This window comes from Ambystoma mexicanum, chromosome 8 (assembly GCF_040938575.1).
Source record: "Ambystoma mexicanum isolate Mex_15411 chromosome 8, UKY_AmexF1_1, whole genome shotgun sequence".
Lineage (NCBI taxonomy): Eukaryota > Metazoa > Chordata > Amphibia > Caudata > Ambystomatidae > Ambystoma > Ambystoma mexicanum.
Genome location: NC_090929.1, coordinates 712,085,660 through 712,111,743, shown reverse-complemented (window position 1 = coordinate 712,111,743; position 26,084 = coordinate 712,085,660). Strand labels below are relative to the sequence as shown.

The window sequence follows — 26,084 nt, the reverse complement described above, 5'->3', positions numbered from 1 at the left end:
GGAGATCAAGAGTATGATGGCGAAGCAGGAGATTTCATTGAGGGAAATAGCGAGATTGATAGGCCATCTGTCATCATCAATTCAGGCGATATTCCCAGGACCTCTGCACTACAGAGCATTGCAGAGGCTGAAGATGGATAATCTCAGGAGAGGTCTATCTTATGAACAGAAGGTAGTTATGTCACAGGAGGCGAAGTTTGAACTGGAATGGTGGTACTACCACATGGAGGCATGGAATGGCAGAGCAATATTTGGCTCATCCCCGGACCTGGTAATAGAGTCGGATTCCAGTCGATGGGGATGAGGAGCCAGATGTGGAGACCAATCTACAGGGGGGAGATGGTCGAGCAAGGAGTTGGGTCTGCACATCAATTGCCTGAAACTTCTGGCGGGATCCTTCGCAGTCCGGTGTTGGACCTGGGAAGGAGTGAAAGGTGCCATTCTGCTGAAGATGGACAATGTTTCGGCAGTCAGATATATAAATTGAGTGGGCGGAACAAGGTCGAAGATGCTGACGGAGATGGCCAAAGAGTATTGGCAGATATGCCTCCAAAAAGGAATAAGTGTGAGAGCGGAACATCTGCCAGGGGATCTCAACCTGGTAGCAGATTGGAATTCGGGACTCCAGCAATTGGCAACTGGACAACTGAGTATTTCAGGAGATAATGCGTCGCAGGGGTTTGTGTCAGACAGACCTGTTTGTGTCCAGATTGTACAGGAAGATCCAGGTTCTACAGCTGGAGATTGGATCCGGAAGCAACAGCGACAGATGCATTTCTCCAGGTTTGGGGACCAGCAAGAGAATATGATTTCCCTCTGTTCGCCATGATAGCACGCACAGTGGCGCAAGTCAGGTGACAGGAAGCTACGGTGGTTCTAGTAACACCAGACTGGAGAGGTCAGGCTTGGTTTCCGGACCTTTTGCAGTTGTCTTACGAGGTTCCAATTCTGTTGCCATGCAGAGAGGACATATTGTTAAATCCAGCAGGATAAACCCCTCCCCTACCTTCCTCTTGGACCATTGTGTTCCCCAAGGCTCTGTCCTGGGTCCCTTCCTATTCTCTCTTTACACTTCACTCCTTGCCCCTTTCATCTCTTCCTTCGGGATCTCTCACCATTTCTACGCTGATGACACCCAGCTGTACCTCTCCTTCCCTTCCTTTACCCCTGATCTACATCTAAAGCTCTCTTCCTGTCTTACCGCCATTAAAAACTGGATGTCATCTCACTATCTTTCTCTTAACACTGATAAAACTGAAGTACTAGTCTTTCCCTCTAACACACTTCCTCCCCTCCAAGCCCCCTACTTCCGTTCATTTTCCCTGCTTATAACCTTCCAATTTCCACCCATGCTCGCAACCTAGGCATTTACCTCAATCCTTCCCTCTCTTTTCCCCCATCATATATCCCTTACTTCTCGTGCATGTCGCTACCGCCTCTTTAACACCCGTAAGGTCCATTCCTCTCTCACCTTTCATGCTACCAAACTTTTAATCTCCTCCCTCATCTTCTCTCGCCTCTTCTATTGTTCTTCCCTCTTCCTTGGTCTCCCTGCCTCCCACCTTCCCCCCTCAAATCCATCTACCATTCTGCTATCCGCACCCTTTGCCTTCTCTCTCCCCTTGACTCCATCTCTTACTCACTTTCCAACCTAGGCTGGCTTCCTTTCAACTCCCAACTTAAATTTCACTTCCTTTGTCTCGTCTTTAAATCTCTCCATGCAACGCTCACCTGGTATCCACGGGGACGTCACTCAGCCTGTTCTGGCCTCTTATGACCTCAAATCCTTCCCTGGAGGCTATTCGACTGGAGACTGGGCCTGAAACACAGGATTGGTAGAGTTTAACTCCCTATTGTCTCTGTGTGCTTGAACCCCTTCTTGCCCGGGGTCCAACCCTTCCCTTTGATCCACAGCTCACCTTTTCTTGGATAGTGTGCTCTCCGTCCTGCTTTCAGCGCAGGGGCGCGTTGATTGATGCGGGCTCTTTGCTGCCTAGTCACTTCACTGGCAAGAGTCTGACAGGTAAGTATAATGAGTCTTTTGAAAAGTTCTCTAACTTCGTTCCTTTCCTTCCTTAGATGATGGCCGGCGTCCGGGGACGGCAGCATGCTGCTGAGGTCAGTAGCACTGAAGGTGAGTAAGAGCGCGATGCGCGATGCACCCCTTTCGTATTTGCATTGAACAGAGTTCTTTTTCTGTGTCTTTTAAGTGCCGCAACGTTTTCAGCGTGGATGCAAGTTATGAAGAACAAATGCAGTGGGTAAGTGTGGTATGCGCCGCCTCTAGATGTTTCCACGCTAACCTGGAGTGTCTTTTCCCTCTTGCAGATGGATGAGAAGTTCCGGAGACCAAGTTCCCCCAGAGCGGCTGGGATTCAGGTAAGCGTTTGAAGCTCGTACAGTATTTAAAAATAAGCGAAGATTTTCAGAATGCTTACTAATGCCTTTTTTCTGTTCTTTTCCCTTTTCCTTTAAATGCGGCGCGCCGGGATGGGAATGACACCACCGAAGATGTCCGCAGAACAGAAGGAGCGATGAATGATGGGCCGAAGCGCCGCAAGGTAAGGCTGGTCCTAACGGTGTTCTTGTTCTTGCAGGAGCTAAGCGCAGAAGAAAGATGCAGGCCTACTGGAGATCGATCCGAACACGGTGAGTGTCACGCTGCAGGTGCAGAAAACGCAAAGCATGTTTCTCAGCCTGGGTGTGGCTTAAATAGTCTCTGGGTATCCCAGGTGTCTCTGGGCTGAACCACACCCAAAAGACTAGACCACACATGCAGTTCTGGGAACCGAAATATGTGGGGGCATCCATCTTGTCCCCATCAATGCACTACAAGTCCAATCCCCAATGTTATCCTATGGGAGTGAGTGAGTCTGGTGCCACAAGCGCCAAGTCTGACTCCAAGTGGGTCTTTGGAGGGATGGAGAGGCCCTTGAGGGCCATGTAGGTGATTGTGACCTGGCTCCAGCCTGACATCTTGGAGGGCTGGGGACATGAGGGGCAGGAATCATGACACTCCATGACCTTGCCCCTCCATATCTCTCCTCTCACTCCACACTCCTCTCGCTCCCTTCGCTCTGCGGATCTCTTCTTACTTTCTGTTCCCCCTCCCCCTTGTGCCTCTTCTCGTTTCCACTCCTTTCAGCTCCTTGCCCCTTTACACTGGAACTCCCTGCCTCTTTCAATCTGCTCCATCCCCACCTATTCTTCATTCCTCCTTGAAATAACTGCCTCACCCCCCCGAAACCCTATTCTCTCTCTTTCTTTCTTTTCTTTCTTTCTCTCTCCCTCTATTACCCCCATCTCAGCTCTATCCACTCTCCCCTTCCTCCCTATGATCTCTCTTCCTACTATGTAATTTACTCCGTAATCTCCCTCTCTAACCCCTCTCACCCTTGCTTCCCCATCCCTCACCCCTTCTCACATGCAAATTGTTCTACATACTGTTTTTTGGTCTAATTCATGTATATTGTTTGCTTCTACTGTTCTATGTTTTGTGTATTCCTGTTGTTAAACTGTAAAGTGCTTTGGAGTAAGGCGCTACATAAATAAAAATAAATACAAATACAAACTCACCCTCTGGTGAGGTCAGGGAATTTGAACTTCATAGCTTGGGCGATTTCAGGGAGAATTGTTCTAAGCCAGGACTTTCAGGGACGGCTCAGGAGTTCATTAGAGAGTCATGGGCCCCAGCTACAGGGAAGGCCTATAGAGTGGCATGGAGCAAGTGGAGTGATTGGTGTATGGAGAGAAAGGTTAATCCTGTACGAACAGATGTAGTTCACATAGTGAATTTCTTAGCAGCACAGACGGCGCAGGCAAAGGCTTACAGGACTATTAACAATTATAGATCAGCGATATCGGCAGGTCATGTGTACATTGAGAGTAAGCCAGTAGGTAAGCACACTTTGGTATGTAGGCTCCTGAAAGGGATCAGATGCATGAGACCACCCACGCCTAAATAGTCTCTTTTGTGTGATGTGAGTGTGGTATTAAAGATGTTTGAGACTTGCCCAGACAATGAGTATTTGTCTAGGAAAGCGCTATGGGCTAAGTTAACTACCCTGTTTGATGTCATGTAAGAGAGTGTCTGATGTGAAGGCTTTAGAGGTAAATAGGAAATCCTTTTCACCTTGAGGAGTAGTATTTTATGTAGAAAAGAGAACAAAGACAAACATTAAATCGGTTGAGTACATGGCCTTTCCGGGGAAACCTAAGTTGTGTTCAGTTAGATGTTTGAAAGTGTATGAAGAAAGAGCGAATAGGGTGAGGCCTAATGGGGAATATCAATTGACGATAGCTATTAGGAAACCTTTTAAGGCGGTAGCAGCAGCCACTTTGTCTAGATGGGTAAGGTGGTGCATGGCTGAGGCAGGTATAGATGTAGGTCAGTTTGGGGCACATTCCACAAGGGGTGCTATGGGGTCGTCTGCTTTTACGGCAGGAGCCCGCCTAGAAGATATTTTGAAGGCGGCAGACTGGTCTAATGATGAGACGTTTAAGAATTTTTATTTTAGACCGGTAGAACAAGTAGCGTCGATGGTGGTAAGTAAGCTTTAAACTAGCATAACCTGAGCCTCCGAGACTTGAATACAGATTTTCCATACATTCGTTACAGAGAGTCATGATTCTATTAAAAACTCGGAGGCGAAAGATTATTCCACCCAATTTCAAACGCTACAATGAAATGTGCATATATGATATTTGTGAAATATTGTGATGTTGTATTTGACATGGTGATGTTCTTGTTATGCAATTGCCCACCCATTCATGAGGAGATTGGTAATGGTTTATATTTCTTTCAGGGACGGAGCAGAAAACGACACCTTGAGAAGGAGAAAAGGGGAAGTTAAAGTTGTCTACCTGTTGGGGCGCAAGTTTGAATTCGTTCAACAAAAGAAAGAGGAAGCACTATGGGGACAGTTAGTGTTATAGAGGATAGGAGAAGTGTAATTGGATGATGACGTCATGTGATTGGAAAAGCCTATGAAAAACGGATGATGAATGTGATGTTTTGTTGGGATTTGTAGTTTTTATTGGTTATTTGTTTTTCATGTTTGTTGGTTAAATTGCTGCTCGAGTAAGTAAAGAGAAGTTAGAGCATAATCTTTTGCCTCCAAGTCTTTAATGGAATCAAGGCTTTCTGTAACAAATGTATGGAAAATCTGTACTGTCTTTGACTACATGATATTTGAAACTGAGCTGGGCGTGATGTCAGTTTAAGTTAAAAGCGCACTGCCCCTTACCGAGTGCAGACTATTAGGTGGTTGAACTAGGAGTAATGATTTCTCATTAAAAGGTTGGATGCCTCTGCATCTACATCATCTGTAACAGGCTGCATGCCTGCATCATACAACTAATTGAAGGCAACTACCATACATATATAAGGATTAAATGCATCTCAAATCAGCCCATGTCATGTTGACATGCTAAACCAGCTTTTTTCATCACATTACATTCTGGTACTTATACACTTGGCTTTAAAGTCTGAAACTAATACTACAGTTACTGTACAAAGTGCTTGAACATCCCAGCCCTTATGCCCAAACTCAAGGGCTTTATCCCCATAGCCATTCCTCCAGACTGGTAAAATATTTCCAGGACGAAAAAACAAAAACTGAAAAAATGTATCTCATTAGCATGTCAATTCCTCGGCCCCACCCGGCTGACCGGCAACTGCAAACATGTTCGCACAATCAACGTTCTCATAAAAAGCGAGCTAAAACCTTGAAGGGTAATCTAGCGATGAAAGGGCTTGGATAACAAAAGGTAAGGTTAACTGCTGCATAGGCAAGGTTATTGTAAGTAACTTCCACCCACAACCCAAAACAAATGAGGTAATGTGCAGAACAGGTAGCATAAATGAAAGCTTCTCTAATATAGAGTAGTTACAGGAATTGCAAGCTACATTAAAAACTACATCTTACCTTCTATCACTCTCCTCCCTCTCTTCTAACTGAACTCACTCAACTCACCCACCCCTACTGTAATTTCAATGTTTGGCAAGGTTTTCATGCAGCTAACCCACCTACACCCAAGAATGAACCTCACAAACGTTTCAGTTGAAGGATGCCTTCCAAGATGGACCTTCATACTCTGGTGCAGTTTGCAGTTAACACAGGTATTTGGGGACATGAGACCAGCATTCCCTGTGAGTGAGTAAAGCCCAAAGTTTAAAAGCTGACCCTTCACTGTCTACCAAGAGCTAATATAGGGAGTGTAGTGCAGGAGTAGAGTGGGCAGATTTTTCCCAAAATGATGATTTATGTATGCAGGATTTCTAATGAAGAGCTTGCCCCAACAGGCAAACTAGCATGCCACCCTCCAAAGACAGCATTAATCAAAACTTTAATCTCCAACCACCCCAAGCTGGGACTGAAACATCCACCAGAACCACTCGAAGGAACCAGCATGGTCCTGCAACACCTGAGGGATGGGAAACTTGGATTTTAACTTAACAGCCATTGCAAATCTAGACACAAAGACCAATCGGAGCAGTACCCTTTAAAGCCAGGACAAAGGGAGTTTTATCCATTGGGGTCAGTCTCTCTGACATGAAGACCAACTTTGAGATCGGCTCTCAGTCCGGTCAATCTCTATAACTTTTTCTCCCCATCAGACATAGACACTGACACTACCTCCACAATCATCAAAAATATAACCTAGAAGAAAAACAATGCCACATCGATAGCGACATGACTTGGACTATACGCTTATGTTTAGCCCTAAAATCCCAATAGTCCCAAAAGGACTCTTCAGGCACACCAAACCACCTACTCCTTCCCCAACTGAATGGCTGTCCTTTCACTTTACTACAGGATGCAAATGTAAAGTTCCAAGCTACAAGCCGGCCATAAATTCACTCGCCACCGCAATTTAACAAATACAGACAGCACATCATTTTGTACTCGACAAGAGTCAATTATCACTAGCCAATGGCTAGTGCGGAGTGCAGATTTTACTCCCTGCTCTACTAGCACCCTTAAACTGCGCACACAGAACCAAACACACATGGCTAATTTACGCTGGCTAACACCATCACAAACACAGGAATTTTGGGGGGAGAAGGTGGCTCAGACCTCATATCACATCCTGCTACATCTTTGGCTCTAGCACATACTGTGCCCTACCAGGGGCCCTCCCAGAACTATGTAGGAGTATGATTCTAATTTCAACATTATGGGCCTCATTAAGAGTTTGGAGGTAGCCATGGTGCTGTTAGCACCATGGCTGCCACCAAACCGGGCTCCATTACCGGGTTCCTGCAATGGGGACTTACCGGGTCACTCTGGCATAGGAGGACCTGGTAATTCCTCCTTGCAGGAACCATTCCCCATTCCCATTTGAGCCCCATAGGTCTTAATGGGAATGGGGAGGGAGGTAATAACGGGCACATTACAAGTGGCCCGTTATTACCTCCCTCTTCCCCTTGCGGGACCCGGAAAAGACGTCTGGTTCGCAAAGGGAACCTCGTAATTGGCGCTCCCGTAATGAAGGGGGCCGGTCCCGTACCGGCCTCCTTCATTACGGGAGCACCACCCTTGTAATGGGGCCATATGACTCTACATTTCAACAGTTAGACTCATCATTTAAGCATGCACATTTTAGCGAGTGTTGAACTTCAACTGGGGCCCAGGGTATGAAACTCATGGCTGGACTCAAGAGTGAGAGTCTCAGGCAGAATTAAATAGATGCCAATGCACAGAGCAAATGCTTGACATTGCACCTTGCTTCAGGATGTTATTTCAATGAACTAAACTGCACTAAATATAATAATAACCTAAATATAACATACTAATTAACCCAACCCATTTAACATAACAGATTCCCATAATACCATTTAGTGCAAATTAGCTCATGAAATAAACTGGATGCAGACTGATGAAAATGCATAATGCTCTGAACTGAACTTTAGACATGCAGGCTGAATCTGCGCTGTGTGATATCAGAAAAATGTGAAGCTCCGTTCTGCTAAAACATAGCTTCGTTTTGGAGCAGGAAGCGCAATAGAAAAATTAAACCCGTTTCTCTTCAGCAATGCAGTGAGCACAATAAGGAAGGCACAGAGAAAAATCGTGTGATGTGGGTAGGTCTGGACAAGGGGAGGTGCTTGTGATTGAAAGGGGGTGTCATAGAATAGGGTATGGAGGCAGAGTAGAGGGGCATTGCTCTTCTGGCACTGACGGGCAAAGGAGTAGAGGTTTTGCTGGGCAGACGGAGTTCAGTGCCTGCAAGCTGACCGTCTGCTGGGATAATGCTAAAGCTGAAGCGGTCTCCTGATTTGACGATCTTTTGAAAAACTGCAGTCTTGAGAATCCTTAGAGTGTCCCTGTGCAAGGCAGGCAGAAAGGCTGAGGAAGATTTCACTGGCAAGCTGAGTCGGGAATACAGTCAACAGATCTAGGTAAATATGAGGTTAAGTGAGGTGCTGGTGATGTGAAAGATACTAGGTAGCCCAGATTAAGTGTATCAAAGATTCTAATGTCAACATACACATGCTACTTTGTTCGTATTTATCAAAGGTTTGCGGTTTTTAAAAAAAAATATAATTTTATTGGCATTTCTCATAAACAACTTTTGAACATTCCCCTCAACCCACCCTCCCAATTAGCCCCCCTTCCCCCAACTTATTTCCCCTCCCCTCCTCCCATCTTAGACCATTCAGCGGATGTTTGTATCATCAATAATACTTTAATTGTAGTTACCAATTCACTCAATGTCCAATATACGTACGTTCTGCGGACAGTACACAATATTGTAGTCTTGATGCAGGAAAGCAAGCACTTCCTTCCAGTCGGTGGAAAAGGCTATTTTGATCCCCCTGTAAAGAGTAAGACATCCATTCCATTGGCAAAAAGTTCCACACTTTAAAAAAACATTTAGTGATATACAGAGATTAGTCTTCCATTGTTGTGCGCTTGTTAACAGTGCAGCCAATTGTTACATTACATATGTCTTTTGTATTGTTTTTGGTTGCCGCCTAAAGTCTTCCTCCATCAGCAGCAAAAGACACGCACATTTGGATCTAGATTTTAATACTGGATGTATTTTTTCATATATATGCATTTACCCCATCCCAAAACAAAGTACCGGGCAGCTCCACCATATTTGTTCCCAGCTAACCACACCCCCTCCAGCATTTGTCCGATAATTTCGGTTGCATTTTTAGACGGGCTGGGGTATAATGCCACTGAAACATTAGTTTATACCAGAACTCATGGATTTGGATAGATTGTGAGTTTAGGGACTGCTTTCCATAGTTGTTCCCAATCTTTGTCTGACATCTCTTCTCCCAAGGTGATCTGCCACCGGCATCTATAGCGAATTTCCTTATCTGCTTTGTCTTGGCCCATGAGTTTCTGCAAATTAGATATGAGGGCAGAGGTCCCCGGATCATGGGTCACAAAGTTTTCTAAAGGTGCAAGATCTCGGACCGCAGTAGATTTAAATCGGTGGGACTAGAATCCAGTTTTTCACTTGGAAGCATTGAAATCTAGATTTTTCGGATAAGCTGAACTCATGTTTACATTGTGTAAAAGGTTTATCTTCTTCCCCTTGGAACATGTCCTTAAGATTTGCGCACCCTGCCCGTTTCCATTCTTTGAATGCATTAGGGTTTTGACCTGGGGAGAACTGGGGATTAAAGAACAGTGGTGCGAGTGGTGAGGGATATGTCGTTCAACTGTACTTTTGAACTGTAGCGTCCCAGATGTCCTCTACCACCGCCATTATGTTGCTCGGGTGTATGTTTGCTGAGCGATTTTGTCTTGGTAGCCATAGTGCTTCATGGAGCTGCTGTTCCCCCACTGCCTGTTCCATTTGTACCCATATTTTACCTGTTTCACCCCAGACCACTCTTTGATTACTCTCAAATGAGCTGCATGATTCTGTGGTTTTTCGAATTGCGGGACCCGAATCAGTTTCCATCCTTTTCAATACTAAAGCGAGTTCCTCTACTAGTTCTAATTCTAGGGCCATACTCTTCTTACGTCTATGAGACTTGGATGCTATTAGGAAGCCATGAAATGTTGCCGTAAATGCATCCCAGACAGTATTCAGCGAAGTTACCCATTCACAGTTTAGATTGAAATATTATTTTATTAGTTGATCAATTTCCCCCTCGACCACTTGGTCCTGTATTAATGTAAGTAGAAACCTCCAGGACCAAAGAGTTTGTCTCTCTTTCGCAATGTTGAGATCTACAATAATTCAGGCATGATCAGAAGGGGAGATAGTGAGGGCCTCTATTTGCCTGACCAAGCCTACTAATGAGGTGGAGATTCACACAATCTATACGAGAAAATGTCCTTTGTACATGCAAGTAAAAAGGTAGATCCTTTCTCGCCCACCTTCATGATGAGCCAAACATCTATGATAGAAATATCTGCGAATTGTCTTTTCAAGGCCTTCGATGGGGAAGGTGCAGCGTATCTAGTTAACTTACTTCGGTTGCGGTCTGGATCGCATGCTAAATTAAAATCCCCTAATAAAATGTATTCACCTTCCATGAAAGATTCCAGTTGCCCGGTGTCCTGTTTCAGAAATCCTTCTTGGCCAATGTTTGGAGCCTATATAGTGATGATATTGTGAGTGTCTTAGTCCCATATTTCAAAATAACAAATACATATCTACCCTTTGGTGTGCAGTGAAAAAGTTGAAAACATTATGTCGAAAGTCATAATGTGGAAAAATAAAATGTCGAACATTTTGTTTCCGAATGTTTTATTTTTTTATTTGTGTTTGTTTTGGGATCCGCAACTAAAAAAAAGGGGGTAAAACAAAAAATAATTAGAAAAAAGGGGGGTTGGAGAGGGGGGAACCCCTCCATTTCGAACAAAAAATAAACAAACAAAGATATTCGGAAAAAAAAAATGTGCTTTTTTTCCTCGACATTATGACTTTCGACATAATGTAATTCGGTAATATCACTATAAACCCTACCCATTTTATGAGTCTTGGTGCAAATGATTTGGAGCTCTGATCCTTGTTTCAACGCTATAAGTACCCTTGCCACCTTACATTCAGCATTTGCTTGTATTATTTTTTTAATACTGGCGCAGCCGAAGTCTTCCCCTATCCACCTTTCGGATAGGAGTTTTTTGAAACACCACCAAATCCGGTTGGTGACGCCTCAAGAAGGACTGTACTTTCCTACGCTTCTGCGGGTTGTTGAGCCCCCTTACATTCCATGACAGGCACTTGAATTGTGTTTCATTTGTAGTTTATACCAAATAGTCAGCATATACAGATACTTTTTTGCCCAAACAGCATAATCATCTGTCCGTTGAACGAGCAGCTCCACGCCCCCTTATCTCGTCTCCCCCTAACCCTGCCACTCCCTTAACATTCCCAAACTGTACCCTGGTGTGAGACACAGTACCTATTGTATCCAGGGAGCATCAGTCCCGGCTGCGACTCACCCACTATGCCAGGGTTGTGTGCGGAGAGTCCTAGCTCCCCCATCCGTTACCTGAACAGATAGATACCAAGATGTTGCTTTCCTTCCTTTCTTCTCATCTGATGCTTATTGTCCAAGTCATATTTTCTAGTAAGATAAAATGATGCCTTCCTATGATGTGCCAGATTTGAGATTGGGGATCCAGACTACGTGGCCCAGTCTTCTTTTCGTGGGCCCTTGCGAATCCTCTTTTGTCGATCCATGGAAGACCATTCCCCTTTGTGCCCCTTCTAGGAGTCCTGCCTGTATATCTTAGTCGATGTTCAGTAGCGCCATGCCGGATTCCTTAGAGGTGATCCTCCATTGCTTGCTTTCTAAAGTGAAAAGTAGTCTGAAGGAGAAAGTCCACCTAGATCTTAGGTCTTGTGCCTACAGAGATTTTACTATGGGGTACATCCTGTGGCGCTTCTGATGAGTCAACAGAGATAAATCTTGATAGAGTTGGATCTCTACCCCGTTATGTTGAATCGAGGTGGCCGTTCTCGCTTCCTTTAATATTTGTTCCTTTGGAGGGTATAACGCGCAGGCAGCTATTACGTCCCTGGGGCGGGTGCCTGGTACCAGTCTCCTGGGGCCTATTCTGTGTACCCTATCCAGGAGCACATTGGCATGATCGCTTTCAGCTATAAGGTCTGCAAAAATTCCAATCATTGTTTCTGTCAATTCTGCCTCCTACACAGATTCTGGAAGGTTTTTGACCCTTATATTAGAACAACATGAACGATTCTCCAAGTCCTTGTATAGCACTTCGAGGTTGTGTGTCATTCGTCTTCCAAGACAATGTCAGAGTTTACGACCTTCTGTCAGTTCTTGTATGGCTCGTTCATTAGTGTCCACCCTTTCTGCCAGTGTAGATATTTCTTTACTAAATTCAGCCAGTGAATGACTAATTTCTGAAGTGAAGGTAGAACATTGCAACTGAAAAGAAGAGGTAAATTGGTCTTGGAAGCCCTTGGTAAAGATTTCTTTTGATGCCGCCATACCTGGTGCCCCAGACGTATCTCAGGGGTTTGAGATTTAGGTTTCACCGAGGGTCCCGATCGACTTCTACTGTTTGCCCAAAGCATGTCCAGGGATTTGGGTTGCTTTTGCAGGGAGTCAAATGTGTCTTGGATGTGTATATTTCTTCCTGGCGCCATACATGTATCTGTACTAGTTAGTTATCAGTTTGTTCACTTGCTGTAGGCATAAACCCCTCTTTGATTCACTCTTTTTTTTAGATAAACACAGTGATATGATGGCAGTGCCATATTTTTGGCTGCAGGGAAGATCCAATTAAACCACCTGATCAAGCAACCTTTGTTACTCTTTTTTTTTTTTTTGCATCCCTCACCCCGTAGCTCGTCTTGCTTCTTTTGTATGTTTCTTACAGGTACACGGCGTATCTGTCCTCTGGTTGTCCCTTCTGATTAGAATAGGTTAATGCACTGAATCTGAATAAATTGCAGCGTTTCTGCTTAGGTGTACAGACTTTCCGCCTGTAGAGCATATTTCCTATCTGGCATATGCTGGTGGTTTGAATGCAGGGAAGCTATTCCCCCCCCCCTCTTGGGCGATAATAACAGTCCCACTGGGGCCCCTCCTCTGTTGCTTACCCTGTCTATATAGCGGTGTAGGTTCAGGCCTGCTCGATGCTTTGCTTTCAAGGTACATGCCTTCAGTGTCTATATGATCCAACACAGAAGGGATATCGATCATCAGCCTCCCAGCTCCCTGCGGCTGATGCGTCGTATTGGATGCTCTTGGGACAAGGCCCCGATCTGTCCTTCAGCATCAGCAAGAAGTTGTAATGCTACCAAGGGAGGGAGTCGTGTCTGCAAACTTTCCTACAAGCCTGCAGCTGTTGCTTGAAGTCTAGGCATGTCCCTCTCGTTCCGCTCCACTACCACGGCAAAGTGTTTATAATTCTCATGTCGGGAATTAGAGATTAGGTGCGGGAGATGCCACCAACCTGTTCGGTATAATATATGAGACAGGGGAGGGGGAGCTTCTTCCCCAGTTAACATAGCAAGAGTCAGGGCGTGCCCCTCACCCTCCGCTGCAATATTCTTGTGGATCCCGCGAGGGATAGTGCCACCACGTATGCTGTATTATTAGCGTCGGGGGGGAGGGAGGGGTAGGGGTGGGGTGATTCTTGCCACCGATGCTGCTTGACTTGGTGATTTCGTGATGGAGCAAGTCCTTATACGTCCTCCTTAAGTGGCAGCCATCTTGGAATCGCTGTTTTAAAAAGAGTATTTTTCCTGCCACGTTTCATGAAGCCAAGGTCAATTAACAGGGCTCTGCACAGATAAAGCGCTGAAAGTTATTGCAAGAAGAAATGTACTTGCACTGTGAAGTACAATGTGGGCATAAGTGTCACTCTGTGTAATTCAAATAATTCTATTTTTCGATCCAGAACAAATTCAATAAGTTAGTCTCATATTTATTCCGCATTCAGTCCCTTTCATTTGACATGTTCAGGGTGTTGCAGACGTGCAATAACAAATATCGCAAAGCCAACCGCAGTGATCTGTTTATCTAGAGAGACTGAATGAATGTGAGATATTTCAATTGCATGCTTTGCCTTTGTTGAAACTCAGCCAATAGAGCATATTGTGATATGGTACACAAGGTACCACAGGAAGGCATGAGCCATCTATTCGGAGTGTTTTAAGTCCAGTATTTGTTGCTGTTAGTGAAATAAAGATAATTATTAGGCAGTATTCTGAAATCAGTCTCACACTATAAAAAAATACCCCAACAAGTTTACAACCAAATACCACCATAGCAAAGATACCACAATAAAAGACCACAAAATAATAGATATAATCCCAAAATACATTTTACAACTATCATCTAATATATTTTGCATGTTTTTCTTCTGGACACATATCAAAGTATCAAATCCACAAACTACATAGAATCACAAGACTGTTAATTCCGCCCTGCACTCTGAACTCAACACCACATGTTTCACACCTTGTTTTCAACCTCTCTCCTCTTTTTTCACAAACTACCACAAATTACAGAGATGCGCTTTACAAGAGCACTTTACAATATATTACCATTAACAAGGAACAAAATTGGGATTTGATAAGCAGGAGCTAAAAGCAGGTCCTAGGTATCCGCCGTTAGTTAGCCTGGGAAGTCAACAGTAGCTACTGGTAGCTGTGGGTGTCAAGTTAACCAGGATCTTCTAGAATAGAAGCAGGAGCTAAATAGCTCCAATCTCCACTCAATTTCAAAGCCTGTGATTAAGACCATCAAGTTGGGTAATGAGAATACCTTTTACAGCTCATAGACAAAGGTGGTATCAGCCATGAAGTGCCTGAAATAATGAAGGCGGGTTAGATTGAATATTGTTAGGGGTTATCTGTTCAAAGCACTGAGCAGGCATTTTAAGGAAGACCGCAGAACTATCATGTTGGAATTACAACGTAACTGGGGTGAAATTCAGGTTGCTATTTGTTAGACCTTGAAGGTACATGAGGTGGGCGGGGGCCTGAGAGTGTGAGGGCGATCGCAGACGTTCATTTTTATGTATTTTTTCATTAACTGATTTTAAGCTACAACAAAGGATGATGAAATGTGTTAAAAGAAAATCATACAACATTTTAACTGTAAGACCAAATGTCTTTTTTGAGGGCCTTTTTTGGAACCATTGAAGATGTTGTGCAAGGTTTGAAATTACGATTCAATGAGCATGAACTAAAACAGGCTCCTAGGTGTCAGGCCTCACCCCATAAGCAGGAGTGAACGCTGGGGAACCAGGTGTGAGTAAACTGCCCTCTGCAAATCTAACTTCCACATTAGATGCACACTTTAACATTTTACCACGTTATGTACGCAACATTACATTTAAATGTGTCCTGGATGTGTCCTAATTCTTCCTTATTTACACGCTGAAGCACTCAAAGTTAATGTCACATATGCAGGTTTGTATAGCACAGATTGGCCTGGGGAGCAAAAAGCAGCTCCTGGTAACTGTTGGGTTTAAGCTAACCAGGCTCTCCTAGTGTAGAAGTGAGGGCTAAATAGTTCCCAGACATTTCGAACAAAGTACTTTTTTTTTTTAAAGTGTTCATTAACTAATGCAAATCTTATTGCCTTAACCCTACTCTGAACATACATGTGACCTTTTTAATTAAAACCATATTGGCCGGTACACCCATATTTGTTTGTACCCCCACACCTTAATAATGATCTCCAAGGATGCCACGGACTGCATGACGCAACCCAACCCTATCTCACTCCAAGATGGCCACTCGTACACAGCAGAATCAGCCTTGGATAACAACAGTATGTTTGCTGCTCGCTACTTACTGGGAGCCTAAAGAAAGCAAAGCCTCTACAGACTGCGGAATATCTGGCGTGGTCGGTTGTCATATGGGACATCCCAAAACTTGTTAGTGATCTCCGGATCCTAGAGTGTTGTTATTCAGCACTCAATTCAGTCCCCACTGGAGACGTGACAGCACGTCCAGTCACAGCCTACATGTGCAGTTCTGAGTAGTTCACTACGGGAAAAAGCAGATGCCAGTGTTTTATGTATTTGGATGGGAAGTTATGCACGTTCTGCAGCTCAAAGAGGCGTTGAACTATAAAACGAGCAGGAGTCTGTAGCAGGCATAAAGAAAAGGGACTTTTCATTTAAGAAAAATTAGTCAAGCACCTTGATTGCACTGGGAGTACCGGTATATAGAGAAACTATGATGGGAGTGTGGATAGACTACACTGGGGGTGTTTAGGGTCCATGAATGCAGTGCAAGAGCATCCGAGGACCTACAGAGGGTTTCGGGGAGCATAGCGTACATAGAAGCCTTATTAAATAAAAAGCTAAACGTGGAGTTCTGATGGCCCAGGGCATGTGCTCACAGAGCATTCAAGATCCCCTAAATTTGGGCAATCAACAGAGGCCCCCGTACCCACCCCGCAAGATATTTTTTAAATGATGGTGCATTTTACAGCACATCTTTCGGCATTACTGAAAAACAGCATTTACAGTATTTTCTGAATAGTACATGCTGTGCTTTAAGATGGCCAGGGCTAGCTGGGGCCGAGCTCCAACCGTCTCCATAAAAGGCTCCCAAGCCAGGGCCCTGCCAGGGCCCACCCCCCCGACTAGCCCTAGCCATGCGGACACCTGGGCCAGCCCGTGTAGCAGCTGCCCAGTTACACAAGCTGTCTGCAGGTGTCAACACTTCGGATTAGAAGAAAAGAAAAGACATTGCCTTTTCTTTTTTCTTATCCAAAGTGCGGACACAAGCAAGCAGCAGGTGTAACCATGTAGTGCGGGCTGCCGGATGGCTCTGTACTCTGAAACAGGAGGAGGGCTGGATTGGCCAGCCCTCCTTTTGTTTTGGAGTAAATAGCCATCACCCAGCATGAAGCCCTGGGCTCTTCACAGTGTCTGATGGCTATTTACTCAGAAACAAAAGGAGAGCTGGGCAGTCCAGCCCTCCTCCCGTTTCAGAGTACAGAGTAATCAGCAGCAGGCAGCACTTTGATTCAAGGAGCCCGTGGTAAAGCATTGCACCATGTGGCTCCTCGAATGAAAAGGCTGCCTGCTGGGTGTGAGCTGGGGCACGCTGGTGTCACACCTTTTGTTTAAAAGGAGGGGCTGGGCGCATCAAAGGTAATCATGTCAGTGCACCCCAGCTCTACTTCTTTTAGCAGCCCCCACCCTGTAGCCGAGGGGGAGGGGGGCTCTCAATAGGGTGCATGGCCTAAACACACCCATACCTATGCCACACCCCCCAACAAGAGACCCCTCGATTTCTAATCCCATTTAAAGCACTGAGTATATGAGTTAGTCCAGTATAGAATTCTGGTGCGGCCTACAATCGGGGATGTCTAGAAAACCATCATGAGCTGTACCAATGTCAACATGTAACATTTTTACTGTGCTTGAAGGTGAGGTTTGTATAGATCTCTCATTTTTACTGTCAAATCTGCTTCTCACCAACACATTTCGCCTCTATTTTGGCCTTAATTTATCTCCAATCCATGCTGGGCACACAGACTTCCAAAACTGTGTTTCAAATGGAACTGCTAGTTGGCTCCTTTTCATTCGGAGTTGTAGCTTCTGCATATGTTTGCTCTGGCTACAATAGCAGAGAAAGCGATGTGGATGGCCTTTCCTTACCCGTGATATCTTTATTTATCCAAATTCTTGATGTAATGCCTGTAATTGCAGTTATCCAGAAGTCGGCTATTTTTAGTCATTACTGCCAGTTCAGCTCTTTTCATTTTTTCTCTGCATACAATCTATTGTTAGCTTTAATGAAGTCCTTTAACTCACACAGTACCTGGTTCCTGTATCGTTTTGCTGCATATGCAATCTTTTGGCATCCCTACACTCGGCATCAAACCAAGTATCTTTTTTTTAAAGCCTTTCCTTCAACACACCATGAGGTTCAGTAACAAAAGCTTGCGTTGTGACAATAATATTGTTGTAGGTATCTCTGATACATGGAGGTTTTAAGGTGCACAACATTAACCCCCAGGAGTTGGGGAGCTTTGCTTATATTTCTAGTTCAATTACACCTTGATCAAGGGCATTTCATCTGATGGTTTTCATATGATTTGCAAAGTGACTGGAAGTGTTTCCTGTGTGAGGATTCTGCTCGATCTGGACGTGTTTTATCTTTTACTTCCTGGTGGCTGCCTGGACACCACTGCTCCTTCGCAAATTCTAACGGATAAAGACTCCTCGCGTTTGCAAAGCGACAAAGTGTTTCCTGTGTGCCGGAGTGGCCGGAGTGAAAGGAGCAAGCTGTGCTTCTGTTGACCCTCATGCACAGAGTTTGCTGTCTAGGTCCAGGACATGAGTGGCTCTGGAGTGGCCCGCTCCGGATGATGGTTGTGATGGGGTTAGCACGCTCCTGTTAGCCAAAAGGTTTAATACCCCATACGGTGAAAGGCAGTATTTGTGGAGAATGCGGCGGACCCAGTTCTGGTGAGTGACAATTAACTTTTTATACAAAAATCACTCAATTCTGGAGTGTCTTTCTGATTCATAACCATGAAGGCAAACAGGGGGCGGAAATTGGGCTTGTGTAGTACATGCATATTTGCGGGCAAGAGGATCAGAAGCTCTCCGCCCAAGTCAAAAAGGAAGATTTTCCTGGAATCATTCTGGAATCATCCAGTGACTCAATCCTAGAGTCATCCATGGCTAGTTCAGGGAGATCATACGAAACCATCCCAAAGTATGCGTATAGGCCAAAATATTATTTAAATGAGATAGTTATCACAAACTACTCCAGGATGAGTTCTGATTACTTCCAGCGATGATCTTGGATTACTCCAGGATGACCCCATGACAACTCTAGGAGGACTTCATGACAACTTCAGGATGGGTGGGGGGATTACTCCAGGATGACCCCATGACAACTTCAGAATGGGTGGGGGATTATTCCAGGATGACCCAGTGACAATTTTAGGATGGGTTTGGAATTGTGAACACGGAGTTATTTCATGTTGCTTCCAAACAATTTAGGAAAAGGGTTTTGATTCCTTCTGTACAAGACAGGTGGTATTACTATAGGGCAAATCTAGTCAGATTTATGGATAGTGCACTGGAAAACCTCAAGGGAATTTGCAGCCATCACTTTCCATCTTTGTCTTCTTTCCTTGAGCACTCACATGTCATTAACTATGTTCGCTGATTTAGTATACAAAACTACAAATCCACCCCACAATGATACAAACCAACCTGTAAACTCCCTCATTTCAGTTCTCACCTCTAGCTAACATGGCATCACACACAATACACTCCCACAATTACAAATAACTGTACTAAAATACACATTCAGTGACCTAAACTGAATCCGTTAAAGGTCTACCTGCATGACAGACTGCTGATCACTTCACCCAATATCACCATGAGCACCTAGCAATTAGTTTGACCATTCACCACACCCAAGAAAACACTAGCTGACCCCCAATGGAAAACAATAGCACAAAAACATGTACCATTTACAAGCTGGCACCAACCTACAAATTCACCAGATCAACTATATAGTGCTACACACGAGCACTTGCATCTTCAGTTTCACAGAGCAACGTGTGAGCTACAATTACATTGTCGATTAGTAGCAGGGCTGACATAGCAACCAAACTCTGTTGTGGGGTTGTTCCAATTCCATTGTTTTTGAAGACCGTAATCTGAATGATTGAGCAGGTGTGTGGGAACGTGCAGGTGTCACTTCACTGTCCAAACAGGCATGACCATCATACTGTAACATGGACACACTGTTGTGAAGACGCATTGATAGAGCATTTGTAGCAGACAATTGACTGATACTTTATAGTCCAACATTTTGTAGTTGTTGCACAGCTACATCTTTGGGAACTGCAACATTACACGGAGACATCTGCCAATTTACTGCTGTGTCTTTCAATTGTCCAGGTGAAGTAACAGATGGGGGTTCTGAGGAAAGAATGTAGGAGGAATGAGGAACACTAGTCATCCCTGCCAGGTTTTCCAGCTTTTGTGAACATCCATTAATGAGTTTCGGAATAGTTTCCACCCATCAGCTTTTACAATATAATTCTCTTGGTTTTTTTCACTGCATCATCTTCTTGTAGTTCAGGCAACACTCTAGTTTTCCAGCGCTTCCCAGATTCCACCAGTAGCTGCTTTTTCTCCTCAGCCTTTCTTTTTAAAGCCTCAATTAGTCCCTCTGCATCACAATAGGTTTTCATTATTTCCGAGAAATGTTTTCGGTTTCTTAATGCACCGTTTCTTGGCTGCGGGTATGAAAAAGGCAAGTTGAAACTTCATAATGTGACTAGCAATACAACAGACCATTTGCTTGAGCTGTACATTGGGTTAAGTGACTCCCCTAAATGTGATCCTATCTGTCCCCTTGGATTTTTGCGTATTCTTGTGCTCCTTGGCCCTCTCCCTCCATTCCCATGCAACTACCCATGCAGCTACCCACAACTCAGTCTAGCTGCACACATAATGACCTGGACTACAGTCTCTGAGGGCTTTCAACCAATAGCGCTTTGCAAATAACATAAGAGAAATCATGTAGACCATCAAAGAGACTTACTCTAGAGGGAAGAGATGCTGCAAAGAGTGGTGGGCATTGTGCAGCACTTATTTGTAGACATCAGATGTACCCTCCTCCTCCCCCGAAACATCAAATAGATTAACAACAAAAAAATACATTGCTTACCTGCCGACTAAAAAGGCACTATTGCCTTGAAATACTTTTCTTTGCGTATTTCTCTTCTACTTTCATCAAGACCCTCTAGCAGCCATTTACAATTAACTTCACCAGGGATTGCCAAAGGTTCAAATTCACCATCCTTTCAAATACACAGAGAATTGTCGGAATCAAAGAAAAGCAACATAAGAGTGTGCCATGATTTGAGTTATTGCCTAAGAACAAATAATAAAAAAAGAAAATTACAAAAATTTAGTATACTCCAAATATTTGTGAACCGTGCCTGTACCAAAACCATTAATTTATAGTGGGCTTGCTATGGATGTTCCTGCCCGTGTCCCCAGATTTGTGAGCGATATGTAAATATTACACCTTAGCAGGCAGGCCTTTGTTAATATGAGCCAGGCACTATCTTCCAGAAGGGTCGAAGTCTCCCCCACTTCCCATAAGCATCGCTACTGTGCCATAAATTATACACCACAGCTGAACTAGTGCAGCGCTCATGAGCAGTGGAAAAATCCTGCAAAAACCTAAATGCCATGGGTACATTTTGCAGAGGCATGGTTTCTCACACATGCGCCGCAGCCCGATAGATGTAGATAGCTTATTACTTAGAGGGTCGAGTGCACTTATCGGAGGAAGGCATGGACCTATTCATGTGGAACATTGTGGGGCATCGGAGCAGCAACAGCATTAAAGCCAGAGAGGGGCAGCCAGTAGGAGCATTTATCCCCTACTTGGCGATGGTTTAAAATTGATCAGACTGATCAGTAGAGCAGTCATTGTGTGGAGCTAGAAAGGGGAAGGGAAGGAAGGAAATCGCCCCACCCACGAAAAGGGGGCCTCTGTATGCTGAACAGGTAGGTTGCCTTAAGGCAGTGGCCTTCAAACTGGGGGGGCCAGAAGAATGCTTGAAGGATTATGCCGACTGTTTTTAATAGAAAATGTTAGGTAAGATTTGCTCAGAACTGGTAAATCTTCCTGACCTGGATCAACCCCAGAACTTTTTGCTTTATTAGTGGGATATTTTTCCATAATACCTCAGTGAGTGGGAACCTTTTTACATACTCACATAATCTTTAACTCTTTCTGGGTGTCATTTTTAAGACTCTCCATAGTGTCTTTTTAAAGTTATCCTCTTTAACAACGTATTGGCAATAAGTGCCTGTTGTTTTTGGGTTGCCCTAGGGACTCCCCTTTTAACTTTCTTGTGCTAACCTTGAGTGAACTACAGTTCCCAAGGGTAGAAAGGATCTTTGGATCCCTTTTAAATTTTGTTAAGTGAAACCAGCACACCCCACCTTATGTGGAGTGCTGGGGAGATACAATGTATCCCCTTTCATATTAAAACTGTAACAATTCTGTTACAGTGACAAGCCTACCTTCAATGGCTGGTGGCAGTGATACCTTGTATTAATTTGGTGCACCTTTACCGAAGGCTGTGTTCATAGCTGCAGTAAAGGGACCTAAGGGTATCAATTCTTACCAAAATGGCCCTTCTTTTTTCGCCATTTTAGTGTTTGTCGTTTCTTGTTCCTTCCCCTGACATCCAGGGTGGGAAATTCCTATGTGGGATTTTTGTCTTCAACTGGACTCCCCGCCCAGGAACCAGTCTGTCTGAGAGCAGGAAGTGAGGGAGGAGTCCAAAACTCCACAGCCCTTTGTCTTATGACTTGGTTGAATGGGGACAACTCCCAGTGGGGGGCTGGCTGTCCTGATTGGACAACCAGACCGCCCCTTCTTGTAAAATGCAGGGAGAGAATGCAGAGGCTGTGCTGTAATTCCTGATAAATACTGCTAACCTGGAAGCTAAAGACATGTCGACCAATGGAACCGAAACCGAAGAGGAAGATGAAGGAAAAGGGGCTGAGACAATTTCTAGCGACCGCAGAGCCTGCTGTGTAACCAGAGCCTGCTGTAGCCCTTCCTTCCAATCAACCTGGGGACTCTGAAAACGACAACCCCGGACCAGAGCCTGGTGAGACCCACTAGACTCAAGAAGACCTGAACTTTGAGCCATCCCATGCGTTGCTGTGACCTTACGTTGTTGCAATACCCCAATACCCTGGGACCTCAAGCCATTGTGCGGTGCACAGTCTTCCGAATTCCGGACCTGGCTGAACCTTCGTGGGTATCCTGGTGGATCTCCAGAGACACAAATCGAGTCTGAAAAGTCCCCTCCCCAGAGTGCTGGACCTTTAAAACAAAGAGAATTCAACCGCGATTTTCTGTCTTCTTCTGCGTTCCTTGAAAAGGCACCAAAAACCGCAGAACCGCATTCAGCCGCAAGGGAAACCTTGCCTAGAGCCTTCTTCATCGATCCCTGCTGCAAATTCCCTTCTGAGGTCTTGTTTTCAGTCACCACGACAAGGGATCCACTGACCGGGTAATTGGCTGCAGACCCGGAAGTTCTCCTGCTGCAAAATCTTCTTCAATGCGGAGGTACTGTGTTGGCTTGGGTATGTACTTTTCTGTGTAGCTGTGGGTTTTTCTGTGATGGGGAGGCCTCTCATCCAGTGCACCCAGTCCCACTGCTAGAATCCTGCCAGGGTGTCTTCTGCAAACCCCCTGGACCCTCTTCTAACTCTAAAGTAAAGTACTCACCTGTTTGCCCAGTTTTCCTAAGGAACTCCGACTCTTACTACCGAAGAACCTATTCTGACACTGCCTGTTGGTCACTAGTGCTAGTGACCCCCCTTCTGCCACTGAGAACACTCATGCTCCAAGAATAAGGAAAAGACTTTGAAGGGATTGGGACTTCTGCCTAGAAAAGACAATACATGTTTAAAAGTTACTTACTTGTAAAGAGTTGGTTGGTAACTGTAATTCTAAGAGTGAACAGTAAGTTCTTACTGATCTTGAATGTGCGATGCACTATTCTTATACGTACGGTTAACATCTTTTCTTCCTTAGCAACTGTTTTGCCAGTCTAATAGAAAGTAGATGTGAAGGTATTTTACTCTCCTGTGATTAGGTTGTGCCTCTTCCCAAAAGTAAAGTGTTGTTATCACCAGATTAGTCCTTTGAGGACAATTGTACGAGTGTCCCCCAACTGGTTCTTGCTTCCCCCGACTTGCTGCTAGCCTGTCCAGTATAAGTCTACATTCGGTTGTTGCCTACCTAGAATAACTTCGAGTCATTCAGAAAAAGTGTAACATTGGGTTTTACTTTCCCCTTCATTGTGAGGTTAAAAAAAGTATGTGGGTTTTACTTACCTTGTGTTAGTTGTGTGCCATCCAAAATAAGTTACAAGAGTTACTGCTTACCTCAATCTGGGGTTCCGAGATTTCAAAAGCACCTGTAATGGTATATTAGATCCTTAGGTTTTACTCAACTAGTATAACTGTGTTATCACAAAAGTAGTTATAGGTTTTTACTTCACCTAGAATAAGTGTTCCACTAGTCACCAAAAGTATATTGTCCAGTTGTACTAAGAATCATTATACAACTGGAAGGGTCTCCTGCCCTTGCATTACTGAATGTAATTGTAAAAAGTAACCATTGGTTTTTACTCCCCAAGAATAGACTTGGCCTATACCGAATGTGTATGAAAAGGTTTTGACTTTCCTAGAACTACTGTTAGGTATGTCAAATAAGGTCTATACTTGGGTCTGTGTAAGTAAAGTGTTGTGTTTTTATACTGTGATTTCACATAATGTTTTAGTGCTTACTTACCCCTAGATTTATCTCGGCCTACTTGCATTTAAATCAATCCTTTATTTTTACATACATAGTGTTTCAGTGTTTCTTTGGATCATTTGTATTACAATTTCACTTGTAGTGATTCTACAGCCCTCTCTCCCTCCTAAAATAAGCCTGGCTGCTCGTCTAAGCTACCATGAACTCAGGTGGTACAGCCTTATATATAGTGGAGTCTTGTACTGCCTCAGTTGAATGATTTTGGACTTCAGAAAAACTGTCCCAACAGAAAATATAAGCATTTGTGGTGGGGGGTGCTCAGCATAAAAAGGCTTGAAGACGCTGCTTTGAGGGAATAAAGTGACCTCCCACTTTCAAATAGCAAAGCAATTAACGCCCAGGTCAGATAACTCCTGCTACTGCGCCAGTCATCCGATACACAAGGCTGCAGAAAAATCAGGAAAAGCAAGAAAATGGCTCCAAGCTCCACAACATCTAACGAGAATGAACTGGTCCCATCATTAGAGACAAAAAAATAAAAACACATCACCATAAAAAGCATTCCCCTCAGATCATCATAATGATCAAAAAATATGTTTTCAAAATTAATGACAGTGATCACTAGCCCTAGCAAGCATTCAATAAAGTTACAGGCAAATTATGTTGAACTAACTGCTGAGGTGAAATGGTTGGGCAACATTTTGTTTTTAAAATAAATGCATTGAAGGGGCAATAAAAACCCTCCAGGAACCTCATCAACCTATATAGAGAATGTGACATAAGTATAACTAGAACATGCAGTAATCCTCAGTCCCTGAAACTTACATTTGCATATATTAAATAAAGTAGTGATTTCCCCAAAGTGTAGAACATAAACCAAACACTGATGGAGGAGAGCACAAGTCATGGAGGGAATTAGAATATTGTCCCCCGTGCCCAAAGGCTGGCACAACTAGCCGTACTATGAACTGAAAAGGCAATGGAAAAAGGGGCTAAACAAGCCCTCTATATGTTCTTTAAAATAAATGGCGTAAAAGCAATACAACAGCTCTGCCTCATGGGTACAACTTCCAGCAGTGAAAAAAATAATATTCAAAAGCATTACAATACAAATTGCCAGACAGTTTGCTTTTTATGGGGGGCAGCTTTAGATAACCTTTTTAGGGGTGCTTTGACCTTGAACTTGAGAACAGAGTACCTGTCCTGTACACTTTTCACATTACACAAATCTCAAACCGATGCACGTATTGTAAGCTTTTGTTTTTTTGTTAGCTGACTGGTGTTCAATGGCTTAAGTGAAAGCAATGATCAGGTAGCGAGCATTGTTAAGAGAAATAAATAGATGGGGGCATCTGTCCACTGTTGGTTAGAGGAACCTTTTTCTCTCCCTTCTTAATAAGAGCTTGGATGGCCAATATCTGCAACCATTCTCTGAGCGCAGAATCACAACAGCATATCTAATTTGGAGCTTTTGTAAGGTAAAGCCCAAAGCGCCCCGTGCCACCAGAAGCAGGAATCAAAAGGGCGCATTCATCAGGGAATTTCAACCACCCCCAGTCTGAGACTACACCTGGAGGTGTGTGCAGCACACCCCATACCACACAGCGGCTGAAACAGACTGCCACATACTTCAAAACTTAGCCAGCCTTCTAACCCATGCTATCACGCATGCGCAGTTAACAGCGCTGCATATTGTCAACGCTCAGATTCACTCTTAACTACGGCTCTGTGAGCCACGCGATTCATATTGCGTCCCTCACCTTCAAAGTGACCAGCCTCCCCCAGAATACAGTGGTCAAACACACTAGCTTTATTAATACACTCTG

At 44.1% G+C, this 26,084-nt stretch overlaps 1 protein-coding gene across 3 annotated transcripts in view; it reads right to left on the bottom strand.

The window, feature by feature from the left end:
- The window catches only part of ANAPC16 (anaphase promoting complex subunit 16), a 368,706-nt gene that overhangs the window by 331,094 nt on the left and 11,528 nt on the right, over positions 1-26,084 (bottom strand). For 2 of the 3 annotated variants that reach the window (XM_069610517.1, XM_069610519.1), the window contains exon 4: positions 8,734-8,821. The exons of the other annotated variant lie outside the window; for it this stretch is intronic. The gene's annotated coding sequence lies outside the window, so the exon portion shown is untranslated. The remainder of the gene's footprint in view (positions 1-8,733; positions 8,822-26,084) is intronic. 3 annotated transcript variants of the gene reach the window in all.